Below are 11,934 nucleotides of genomic sequence, written 5' to 3'. Positions count from 1 at the left end.
TTCCTTGAACCTAATAATTATAGTTATTTTAATGTATATGTCTGATAACTCCAATATCTAGATCACCTGTGGGCCTGCTGATATTGACTATTTTTTCTCTTGAGTTTCACTGACTTGGTGTTGCTTCCTAGCATGACTGTTAATTTTTATTTAAATCTGGACATTGTGTTTAAAAAGTTTTAGAGACTTGAGATGCTGTTTTCCTCCTCCAGAGAAGAATATGTTGCCATTGTTGTCTTCTTCCTTTCTTTTTTTCATTTTGAACCTTTAATGAGAAAAAACGTGTATTGATATCGAGCTCAAGGAAAAGCGTGTTTGGTGTGTCATTGGGTCAAGGGTTGGGAATGCACAAGGTAGAGGCAGCAAACAGGATACATATAAACTAAGATACACAAGGTCACAGAATGAAAAGCTGGTGCCTGGCGTGGTTCATCTCAGTTTCTTCGTCACTCAGCAGCATGTTGGGGATCCCGCGGCTGATGGGGAGCAGACGTCCAGACTCTGGAGATTGCAGGGGTCCCTCCAACACATCTATCTCCTGCAGTATGTGGTGCATCTTCCTCAGAAATTTCTCATCACGCTCATACCCATGAATTGGCCCTTTGGGCAGCTCAAAAAGACGCAAGGTGGGGCCGGCCTTGTGGCGTGGTGGTTAAGCTCAGCCCACATTGCTGCAGTGGCCCAGGTTTGCGGGTTCGGATCTCAGGCGTGAACCTACACCACTCATCAGCCGTGCTGTGGCGGCATCACACATACAAAATAGAGGAAGATTGGCACAGATGTTAGCTCAGGGCAAATCTTCCTCAGCAAAGGAAAAAAAAAATGCAAAGTATTGGCCTCCTCCAGAGATGCTGCCCCCTCCACCTGGGGTGTCATATGTACCACAGAGTGGGGTTGAAGTCCTCAGGGTTGATACGGACCTTGGTGGCCTGGAGGTGCAGGGGGAAGCCACAGGGCCACACCCCTCACATGCAATCTCAGCAGGTTGTGGGTGAGCAGCTTCGTGGCAGCACAACTTGCTCTCGCCAGGCTGGACCCGGAAAGGGAATAAGTCTTCTTGCAAGAAGATAGATTGTGCCAGGATCACCTTGGTTCTGTGGAGGCTTCTCTGTTTCTGGTTTGCCTTTACTCCTAAGACATAGCTCTTCTGGGGTCTCAACTGAACTCCTGAGCGTTTACCAGGGCCTTACTCGTGGCAGGCCCAAACTCCAAGTTCTGTCTTCCCAGCGCTGTGAAGTGACAACATTCCCTGCTTGGATTTTTACTGTCTTGGCAGCTTCTTCCCACTTGGTTTCTCTGTGTCTCCTCCAACACAGAGCTTGTAAATCATAAAATGACTCAAGGGAAATTCAGGTTGAAGGTCAGCTTTCGCCCTTTGCGGTTCCTCTCTCTCCAGGACCTTGGGCTTCAGTCCTGGTTTCTTTGTAGCTTAAATTCCAAGTTTTTTCTGTTCAGCCCAGTGAGACTGGTATAAGCTCTAGACTACTGCTGTCTTTGTTTGTTTGTTTTGCCTCTGCTCCATGCCAGGAATTGATAAATGACTCAAGGAGAAAAATCCATGTTGAAGGCAGGGCTCACCAAGTGAGTCTTGGACACTTGGGTTATTCTCTGATGCCACCAGACATCTGTTTTTGGATTGTTATCTACTTCTTATAGTTTTTTTTAGCCAGAGATTCAGTCTGATACAATCTACTCTGTCTTAACTGGAAGTGTAAGTCTGGGCTTAAATTTAATATATTTCTTAAATGTGTATAAACATAAAACTAGATTCAAATTCTTATATTAATAGGCTTATACAAATAAAAACCAAACAAATTAGCAAATTTAAACGAATTTAAAGAAATTGGTTAACCAACTCTAAAAACTGATTAAAAACAAAACCAATAGCATTAAAATTATTAATTTAATATGATGAATGATGGGTTAAGATATGTGACAAGTTCCTAATGTCAGGTTTTTAATTGTGGTATGTGATGATTCAATTCTCTTCTTGTCTCTATTCCAACAACTAAAATACTTAGACTCCAATTAGTACCATGTGCTGTGACATTATTTGGCCTTCGCTTTGCATAAACATTATATTTATGCATAGATTCAAATATGTTCTTTTCTCTTTGGCTCTGAGCACTTAAAACTGTGTTCTTTGGCACTAACACAATGATGGAAATGAACACAAATGTAGGCACTGAAATGGCACGGGAGTCCTAACATTCGGGTGGTCATCTTCCTATTTCAGGATGTACTTATGTTAATGTCCTTGGATGATCGTTGAAAGGAAAACACAAATTTAAAAAATTGGATTCTAGTTACTGAAACCGCTCAACCATGGGTCCCAACTCTCCTCCCTCGTTCTTCTCAGCCTTTTCGCACCCTCAAGTGAGAATGCACCAGGCCCAAGAACCCCGCCCTGAAATCCCCGGGATCCCTTGCAAGCCGTCTACACTCACAGAAACCCTCCCCATCGCCAGCCCTTGGCCAGCACCATTGCTCCTCCTTATTAACCAGGAGCAGGTGGCTGAGGCTCTGAAGACTCCCCAGTGAGACAGGTACAGTCTCAGTCTCAACCTAGCGTTTGCCTTCTTGCAAAAGGTGTGTGTGTTGCGGGTATTTGAGAGAGAGAAAGAGTGTGTTATGGGCTGAGTTTGTCCTTCAAAAACCATGTGTTGAAGTCCTGACCCATAGAACCTCAGAATGTGACTGTATTTTGAGAAAGGTCTTTAAAGAGGTAATTAAGTTCAAGTGAGGTCATTAGGGTGGGCTCAAACCCATATAACTGGTTTAATGACTTAAGAAGAGATTAGGTCATAGACACACACAGAGGGAAGACCATGTGAAGACCCTGGGAGAAGGCAGCTACCAACAAGCAAGGAGAGAGGCCTCAGAAGAAACAACGCTGCCAACACCTTGATCTTGGACTTCCAGCCCCTAGAATTGTGAAAAAATAAATTTTTGTTGTTTAAGCCAGCCAGTCTGTGGTCCTTTGTTAAGGCAGTCTTAGCAACAAACAGAAAGAGGGGAGAGAGAAGCAGGGAAGAGAAATAAAACGAAAGAGGAGGGAGACAGGCTCAGCAGGCATGCAGACATAATCCTGGTGGCTGACGGGTGCAGGGAGCAGAGGGCAAGGCTGAGGGTGCACCCTAGTCTGGCTGCTTCCACCCAGAAAGGGGCTGTGCTTTCAGAGAAGACCAGACACTGCCTGAAGATTCGGGCTTTTATTCTGGGCTCTGTCACACGACAGCAGCAAGAGGCAGTGCACAACCTTGCTTGTCCTTAGCCCATGGTCTCTTTTCTGTGCCTGGCTGACCAGGGGGTTGAATAGACAGGATGGAAAAGCCATAAACCCATAACCAAGAGCAGCAAGGAGAGCAAGAGGCTGAGAGAGAACAGAACTGTCCCAGATCTAGGTACCACTTTAAAAATCTTAACACACATGTATATATTAAAGCAAATTTTCCACAAGATGGCAATCAGTATGGGGTAGTGGGAAAGATGTTGGACTTCGAGTCAAAGAGACCTGAATTTAAACTCCAGCTCTGCTGCTGACTTGTGTATAACCTTGGACAAGACATTTAAACTTTCTAAACCTGTGTCTTCGAATTTGTAAAGTAGAGATACTGACATCTCTTTCACCACATTATTAGAGAATTAAATGAGAAAAATATATGCGAAGGGGCTTAGCCTAGTGTCTGTTACATGGTAGGAACTCAACAGATGTTACTTCTCTCCTTCGAGCAGAAATAAAGCCTTTCCTTCCACTATCAAAGTGCAGAGCCCTTCATGTTTAGCATCTGCTATAAAGTGTGGATAATAGATACCTGAGCGACACTGTGGGGCACTGAGATGGAACACCAAAGTCAGTGGCAGGAGAGGCCAGTGTGCAGGTGAAGCAGACGGGGACTAAGGAGGAAGTCTGGGGACCAGGGAGGTGAATTTCATCATCAGAACAGCCCCGGAAGGGAGACAGGCCACAGAGACGCTTTCCGCCCTCTGCAGAGATGCCACAGGGGGGGGTCCACCTGGAGGCGGGGTGAGCTGAGGCGAGCCAGGTGTCTGCCCCTGGGCAGCTGAAGGAGAAAGGCCTGGCTGAGGAGCTCAGGTGGGTTCAAGGGGACAGAGTCCAGCAGGGGGCGGGGCATGATCTGGGAGAAGAGGCAGTGCTCTCTGTCTGGTTTCTGAGACCCGCCACTGAGTGAAATGCTACAACCAAGGGCCACAGAAGCTCTCTAAGAAAGCCTGGGAGCAGAAACCGGGCAAAGCTTCTCTCTGTCTTAATCACTGTTTCTCCTCAGAGAACAGCAAACATAAAAATTAACCCAAGGGAAAAGCCTATGCAGGCAAAACCACCCCAGGCTTGACCTCACAACAGCAATTTCATTCTAAGGAAAAGCTCATAGTACCTGGGGTATATTGATTCCAAAGTGGGAAAAGCTCCAACTTAACGAACGCAAGACACCCAACTGTGGGCAGGACTGGGGTCTCCTCCCTCAGGGGTGAGTGTGGGCTCCTGGGGGATACGCATGGCAGTGTGGTGATGCCGTCCTGCTGTGGAAGGGGAGCGAGACCTGGCACTGCGAGTAGCTAGAATCTCATCCAATACGTGCTTGGTGGGCGGAGGGGCACTTTTAATTTTACTATGTGTGTGTCTGCCCAGTATCTCACCCAGGGCCAGGCACTCAGTGAGTGTTCAATACATGGCCGTTGAAGAAAGAAAGAGAGAGAGAGAGGAGGAAAAGGAGCTCTCCCTAAAATAACCGACATTCACATGGTGCTTACTGGGTGCCATGTTTCCCTAAGAGTTTTCTATATGTTAACTCATTTAAGCCTTCGGTCATCCTTATGAGGTAAATCTTTTATTATTATTATTATCATCATCACCATCCCCATTTTAAAGATGAGAAAACAAGTACAGGGAAGTTATCTGCCTAAGGTCTGGGTCTGCCAGTAAAATACGGATGTCCAACTCAGTTTGAATTTCAGATAAAAAACAAATAATTTTTTTAGTGTAAGTATATCCTAAATATTGCATGAGGATATTTATACTGAAAGATTATTTGTTGTTTATCTGAAATTCCAATTTAACTGGGTGTACTGTATTTTTATTTGCTGAATCTGTCAACCGTACCAGCGTGACACGACTCATAAGTGGCAGAGCAAGAACTGAACCCAGTCTCCATTCCTAACCACTGCGCTGGGAATTTTCAATGTGCCAGGTGCTTTTTTACAGACACTATCTTTGGCAACTTAGTTTTTTTCTGTTTTTTGGTCTGTTTAGGTTCTCAACTTTTTGAGTGAGTTTTGGTAATTTATATTTTCTTAGAAAATCATCCACTACCTTTAGATTTTCAAAGTAGCTGTCATAGTGCATTGTCTTAAAATTTTAAAACCTTCTTATTGTTTGTCGTTTTATCTTTTTTGTCATTCCTGATGGATTTACAGTCAAAGGTACAGAAAGTACAAAGGTACTTTCTATTGTTTTATACTTTTTCCCAAGAACAAACTTTTTATTGTTTATGACCACAGAGTTTTCTATTTCAATAATTTCTGTTTTCATTTTTATTATTTCCTTCTATCTCATTTAGTTTTATTCTGAACTCATTCTATTTTCTTGAGTTAGATGTTTAGTTCATTATTTAAAATTTTTCTTTTTTCCTAACACGTAACATCAATGCTTACTACTAAATCTCACTATTTGGCTGATTCTCATAAGATTTTAATATGTAATCTTCTCAATTTTTTCCTGATTAAAATTCCAGTTTTGATTTCGTCTTTAATTCACAGATGATTTAGGAAAGAGGTTTCAAAATTGCCAAGTGGATTTTTGTTTGTTTACTTTTTAGGGACTAAGTTTTTCTTGACATTTTCTAGTTTTATTGTATGATTTCTCTTGGTTTTGGACATAGCTGACATTTTCCTCATGCTCTAACATATAATGAAAGTTCTAAAGGTGTTTGAAAAGTGTGCATCATCTATTTGTTGGGTATGGAGTTCCATGTCTGTGTGTGTATCAAATCAAGTTTGCGAATTATTATTCAAACCCTCTATAGTTTTTTTTTTTTTTTTGTGAGGAGGACTAGCCCTGAGCTAACATTCGATGCCAATCCTCCCCTTTTTTCTTAAGGAAGATTGGCCCTGGGCTAACATCCGTGCCCATCTTCCTCTACTTTGTATGGGATGCCGCCACAGCATAGCTTGACAAGCGGTAGCATCGGTGTGTGCCTGGGATCCGAACCTGTGGACCCAGGGCCGCCGCAGTGGAGCGCACGCACTTAACCGCTGCGCCACCAGGCCAGCCCCCCTCTATAGTTTTAATTCATATTTATCTACTAGATTTTAGAAGTTCTGAGAGAAGTGCATTAGAGTTTCTTAATATGATTGTGGATTTGCCTATCTGTTGTATTTCTGGAAGTCATTGCTTTATGTATTTTAAAGTTATGTTATTGGTACATTAAAGCCTTTTGGCTGTTAGAACATGTTTGTGGATTTTACCTTTTATTATTGCAAAATACTTATATTGTTTTATAATACTTCTAGCCTCAAAATCGACTTTATATGATATAAATGTTGCTGTCCCTTTTTTCTATTTGTTGGCCCCTGTCACCCCCCTTTTCAGCCTTTCTCAGTTATTTTTAGGTATAGGCGTAGAGCGTAAAGCTGGAGTTTGCTTTTTCACCCAGTTTTAGAGTCTTATAGTTTCTTTAAAACAATTTTATTGAAGTATAACTGATGTACAATAAACTATACATGTTTAAAGTGCACTGTTTTACACCCATGAAATAATCACCACAGTGATTGTTTTTAATGACTGCCTAATGATTTTTTTCCTCATTATTTTTAATAGGGACATTAAAAACAATTGAAATAAAGGACATATTTGGCCTTATTTTATCTCATTTTATGTTTCCTCTACTATTATGTGATATTTGTTCCTGTTTTTTTCCCCGACCAATTTTCACTGCATTGATAGAGTTTTTATTCTTAGTTACTATTTTGGCCTCTGGTGATTTGGAAGCTTTTCTAGATGTTTCTATCTTTTAGTGGGTATATATATTTTGAAGAGTATATTCAAGTCTGTATTTCTCTAGCAACATACTTAATGTCCCAATTTCCCAAGAGGAGATTTTTAGTATAGTTTTTATTCAATTCAATTCTAGCCACATACCCCACACCAAAATAAAGCTGTTAGTATGTGTTTTCTTCTCCGTTCTCTCTGTCCCCCTCCCACCAATTCCTGGGTTTTGTTGGAATCCTTTGGAATTTTGATTCCCAGCTTTCATTTTTCTATTGTTATATCTTTAATCCCTCACATTGTGGTTGGCAATCCCCTTACATTCATCTATTCCGATTTAGCCATAACTGTCATGTGCTCAGTCCTCCTGATTGCTGTCCTCACCGCTTGTCCTGTCCCTCACTCATTGATGCTCCTGGCACCTGACTCACTGTCCCCTTCTCCATTCCTGTCATCATTCTGGGGGCATCATCACCCATGTGGGTGACCCAGCCAAACTTCTCTGAGTCTTGTGCCCTCCTGTCCTCCAATGGAGTTTCTCAGATGTCACCTCATCACTCGGGTGCCCATTCCCCAGACTTTGGCATCATCAACAACTAAACTCTGTCAGCCATTGTGATGTCATCCCTCCCTTTCACCCCGTCTTCCCAGCTCCCTTGTCTGGTTCTTCTGCTCAGCTGCTCTCCAGTCTGATCTTACCATTTTTTGCTCTCCATGACCCTCTCATGTCCTCCCTTCCCTCCTCATCCAGCTTGCGTTCCGTGATCCAGCCTTATAGCCTCCCTTGGAAATCCTTTTGACTCACTTGCCCCTCCCTCCTTGTAGTGAGTTGAATAGTGGCCCCTCCAAAAGATAGCTCACATGGAATCTGTCAACATGACCTTATTTGGAAAAAGGAATCTTTGCAGATGTAATTAAGGATATCTAGATGAGATCATTCTGGATTAGGGCAGGCCCTAACCCAATGACAAGTGCTTATAAGGGAAAAGGAAACAGACACAGAAACACACAGAGGAGAAGATAGAGGCAGAGATTGGACTGATGCGTCTACAAGCCAAGGAATGCCAAGGATTGCCAGCAGCCACCAGAAACTGGGAGAGAGATATAGAGTGAATTGTCCTTCAGAGCCTCCAGAAGGATCCAATCCTGCCAGCACCTTGATTTCAGACTTCTAGCTGCCAGAACTGTAAGAGAATAAAATTCTGTTGTTTTAAGCCACCAGTTTGTTATGGCAGTCCTGGGAAACTAATCCATTCCTGCTTAAGCATGTGACTGGAAAAGCCCTGAAGTGTTTAAAACCCACTATCTGCTTATTCTTCACTTACACCCAGGCAGCCGAACATTGCTGGGAAAAATCCCACCAAGTTCCTGAGAACCCACACATTCCAGGCTTTACTCCTACCTCAAACGGCACTCCTTCTCAGGCTCCATTGCTGGTTCCTCCTTACCAACCAGGACTGTAAGCGCCGGAGTCCTGGGGCTCGGCCCTCAGTCTTCTCTACCAGCACTCTCCCCTAAGAGATCCCACGCACGGGCTTCAGAAACGCACATACGCTGATGCTTCTCATTGTTCTCTCCCCCACCTTAATTTCTTGTTTGAAACTCCGGATTCATGTATCCACCATCTCCCCTTGGATGTCTAATAGACATCTCAGATTTAACAGGATCAAACAAATCTGGGTTTCCCATTCATCAAATTTGCTCCCTATTACAGTTGTCCACATCTCAGTAAACTACTTCAAATTCATGAGTCATCCTTCATTGCTCGCTTTTTCATGTGCCCCATATCTAAAACATCAGCTCTAGATCCAAAATTTCTCCAAATTCAATCACGTCATAGCCTCTCAATTTCTAAAGCTCCACTCCAAGCCACAGTGATCTCTCTCCAGGACTGTGGCAATGGCCTCTTGATTGAGCAGGAGCCTCGCCCCTAGGTCCTAGAATATGAATCTGATTGTGCCACTTCCTTCCTCAACTTCTTCCCCCTCCCATTCCCATACACCCCTAGCCCTGCCTATTACACCTGGAGAGAAATTCAAACTCTGTACCATGCTCCTACAAGACCCTGCCCACTTGCGATGGTCAGAGTGTGCTGACTGCTGCAACAGACTTACACAAGACTCAACAATGGCTCACAGTGGGGATGTGTGTTTCTTGCTCACAAACCAGCAATGAGGCAGGGGAACAGATTGGTCAGGTTATTGCTCTACACACAACCATTCAGAGATACAGGCTGCCGTCATCTTCAACATGTGGCTCTCTTTCAAAGTCTCCCTGGGGGTCATTTCCATTCTAACTAGCTGGAAGGGGAAAATGAGCAGAGAGGAGTGCATTATCCTCCTCTCTGCTTATCACTTCTGTTCACACCCACTTTCCAGGGAGGCTGGGAAATGTGGTCTAGCCCAGGGCTCTGGAATAAGAGGAGGAACCTGGATTTCAGTGTGGGTGGCGGGCTTTGCCACACTGCCTCCCTCCTGCCCAAGTGCACTATGCCCAGCCACTGTGGTTTTCTTTCTGAACGAGCAAAACACATCACGCTTATTTCCTTCTCAGAGACTGTGTTTCTTCCGTTCAGAATGCTCTTCTTCTAAAAGTGTGCACAGTTGCCTCCTTACACTCAATTCTCAATTCAAATGCCATCCCCACTCTGTCAATGTAGTACCAGCATATCCGTCCGTCTTCTCATTACACCTCCTAATCTTCTTCACAATACTTAGTACCTGAATAGGAGCTTCTGGAGGGCAGACGCTCTGTCTTGTTCACCACTCTATCCTGGAACAACACGCGAACTTAATAAATATCTTCCTGACTGACTCCTACTCTTTGAATAAATATCTTCCTGACTGACTCCTACTCTTTGAATATTTCATCTTACTCTGAGATTTTTTGTTCTGTTTTTTTTTTCTTCAATTAGATTACTCCCTTAAGTAATTTACTTAGAAGTATACTTGGGTGGCATACAATAAGAGTCTCCTTAAGATGAAAAAATCTTTCTCTTCCCATATGAATGTTTTATGGGATAGTGTAAGATCCTTGCATCACAATGCTTTTCTTGAAAAACTAAAATATGTATAGTTCCACTGTGTTCTGGTGTCCAAACCTGCAAATGAGAAATCTGACGCTGCTCTGATTCTTCTGCCTTTGAAACTAACCTTCTTGCTGTGTTTGGAAGCCTGTAAGCAAATCTCCTTATCCTCAGAGTTCATCAATTTTACCAGGTGTATGTCTTTTATTTCATTATTCCTGCCTGACACTACATGCGCCTTTCCAATTTAAAAAATTTATACCTTTTTTGACTCAGAATTTTTCCTTCTTTTTACAATTTTGCTACTCCTAGGTCTGTTCATTTATCTCCTTCTGAAACTCTGCATTTTGCATCTTAGGTCTCCTGGATCTATCCTCTGTGTCTCTTATTCTTTTCACTTTTTTTCCTTTGTATTTTTGGCTCCTGTGTAGTCAGATAGTTGTTCTACTTGACATTTTAGATTACTAATTCAGTTTTCAGTTGAATCAATTCTTTTTTAAATTCTGCAACTGAATTTTTCAATTCGAAATTTTAAAAACGTTTACTCAAGGTCCTTTTTTATTCTCTAATTGCATAGCTTTATGCAGTTTCTATGAACTTTTATTTAATTATCTTCTATTTCTTTCACCAAAACTTCCTCATTAGGAAGAGGTCTGGCTCTTTGCTTGGTCTCCCTTCATGCTACCATCTCTTGACTTGCAATCATTCATTCCACGCCCTTGTCAGTGCGTATGGCTTCCTCTAGCACCTGGTCAGGTCAGGCTGAGGGTCTCTCAAACAGTGGCGGCTCGGAGTATGGGAGGCAAGGAGGAGGAGGAAACGCAGGACTTAGTTTTCTCCGGGCGCTGAGAGCAGTGGGCGGGTGGCAGCAGCTCTCTCTGTGCCTTGGGGAGCTCACAGCTCCATGTCTTGGGCCTATTCATGCTGTGGGTGGGCAGATATCTCTGCCTCAGACATTGTCAGAAAAGACTCCTCCTCTGTCACTGGGTCTTCCATCCTCCAGGTGATAGAAGCAGGTGCCACAGAACAGAAGTTGACCACTGCCCACACCTGTCCAGTCCTCTGGGAACCTGAAACCTCTGACGTGTGTTGGCTTCTCTTTAGGATTTGGCGTCAGGGCTCCTCCCATCTTCATTGGCGGTTTTGTTTTCTTGCTGCTTTCCTGCTGCAGGGAATTTGCTGATAAAGGGCATCAGAAATTTGGGCTCAGGCTGCCATCTTCTCAGATTTTCTCCTTGACCCTACTTTGTGATTTATTTGCCCAGTGTGTAACTGAAGTCACCCTCCCCCTGTTGGCCTTACCTCCCCATTTCATCCCAGGGCTGACGAGCTCAGGTCCGGGCCAAGGACCCATCAAGAACAAGCGCCCTTAGGGGCCATCACCTTCTCCCCCAGGGAGGCCGGGTGTGATAAAGAGGCTGGGGTCAGCAACGGAAGAGGGAAAAGATGGGCGACGTCTGTGGCTACCTTGTGGTCAGATGGGTCTGAGCATGCCTCCTGCTCAGTGGGCACTTTCCCAGCGGGAACCAGAGGGGGAAATCGGGGCAGGAATAGGACAGTTGACTGGGCCTCTGGTGTAGGCCTCAGTCCAGAGGGGTAGGAGGGGCCCCAATGACTCCCACTCTCTAGCTCACTCCCCAGGCAGGAGAGTAGTTGGGAAGCAGCATTTTTCTGAAGTGAATTTTCCTGAAGTGGTCATTCTGCTGTTCTACTTGGAGGACCTAGCAGGCACATGTGGGAAGTAAATTGGCCATAGATTTGGGATGAAAATCTTGGTCATCTCTCTTTTCAAGAAACATAACTAGCATAGCTTTCTGGTTTTTGGACAGGACTGAGCAATGTAATATATACGGAAAGTAGGTTAGAGTTCATCTGGGAAGAATAAATAGATTCTTCTTGTTTA

At 43.6% G+C, this 11,934-nt stretch overlaps 1 pseudogene; it reads right to left on the bottom strand.

Moving 5' to 3' along the window:
• Positions 1-397: 397 nt before the first annotated feature.
• On the bottom strand, positions 398-8,437 carry LOC131411433 (multifunctional methyltransferase subunit TRM112-like protein; annotated as a pseudogene).
• Between the last annotated feature and the right edge of the window lie 3,497 nt (positions 8,438-11,934).

Source organism: Diceros bicornis, chromosome 2 (genome assembly GCF_020826845.1).
Source record: "Diceros bicornis minor isolate mBicDic1 chromosome 2, mDicBic1.mat.cur, whole genome shotgun sequence".
Classification (NCBI taxonomy): Eukaryota; Metazoa; Chordata; class Mammalia; order Perissodactyla; family Rhinocerotidae; genus Diceros; species Diceros bicornis.
This window is presented reverse-complemented; position numbering and strand designations above follow the sequence as displayed.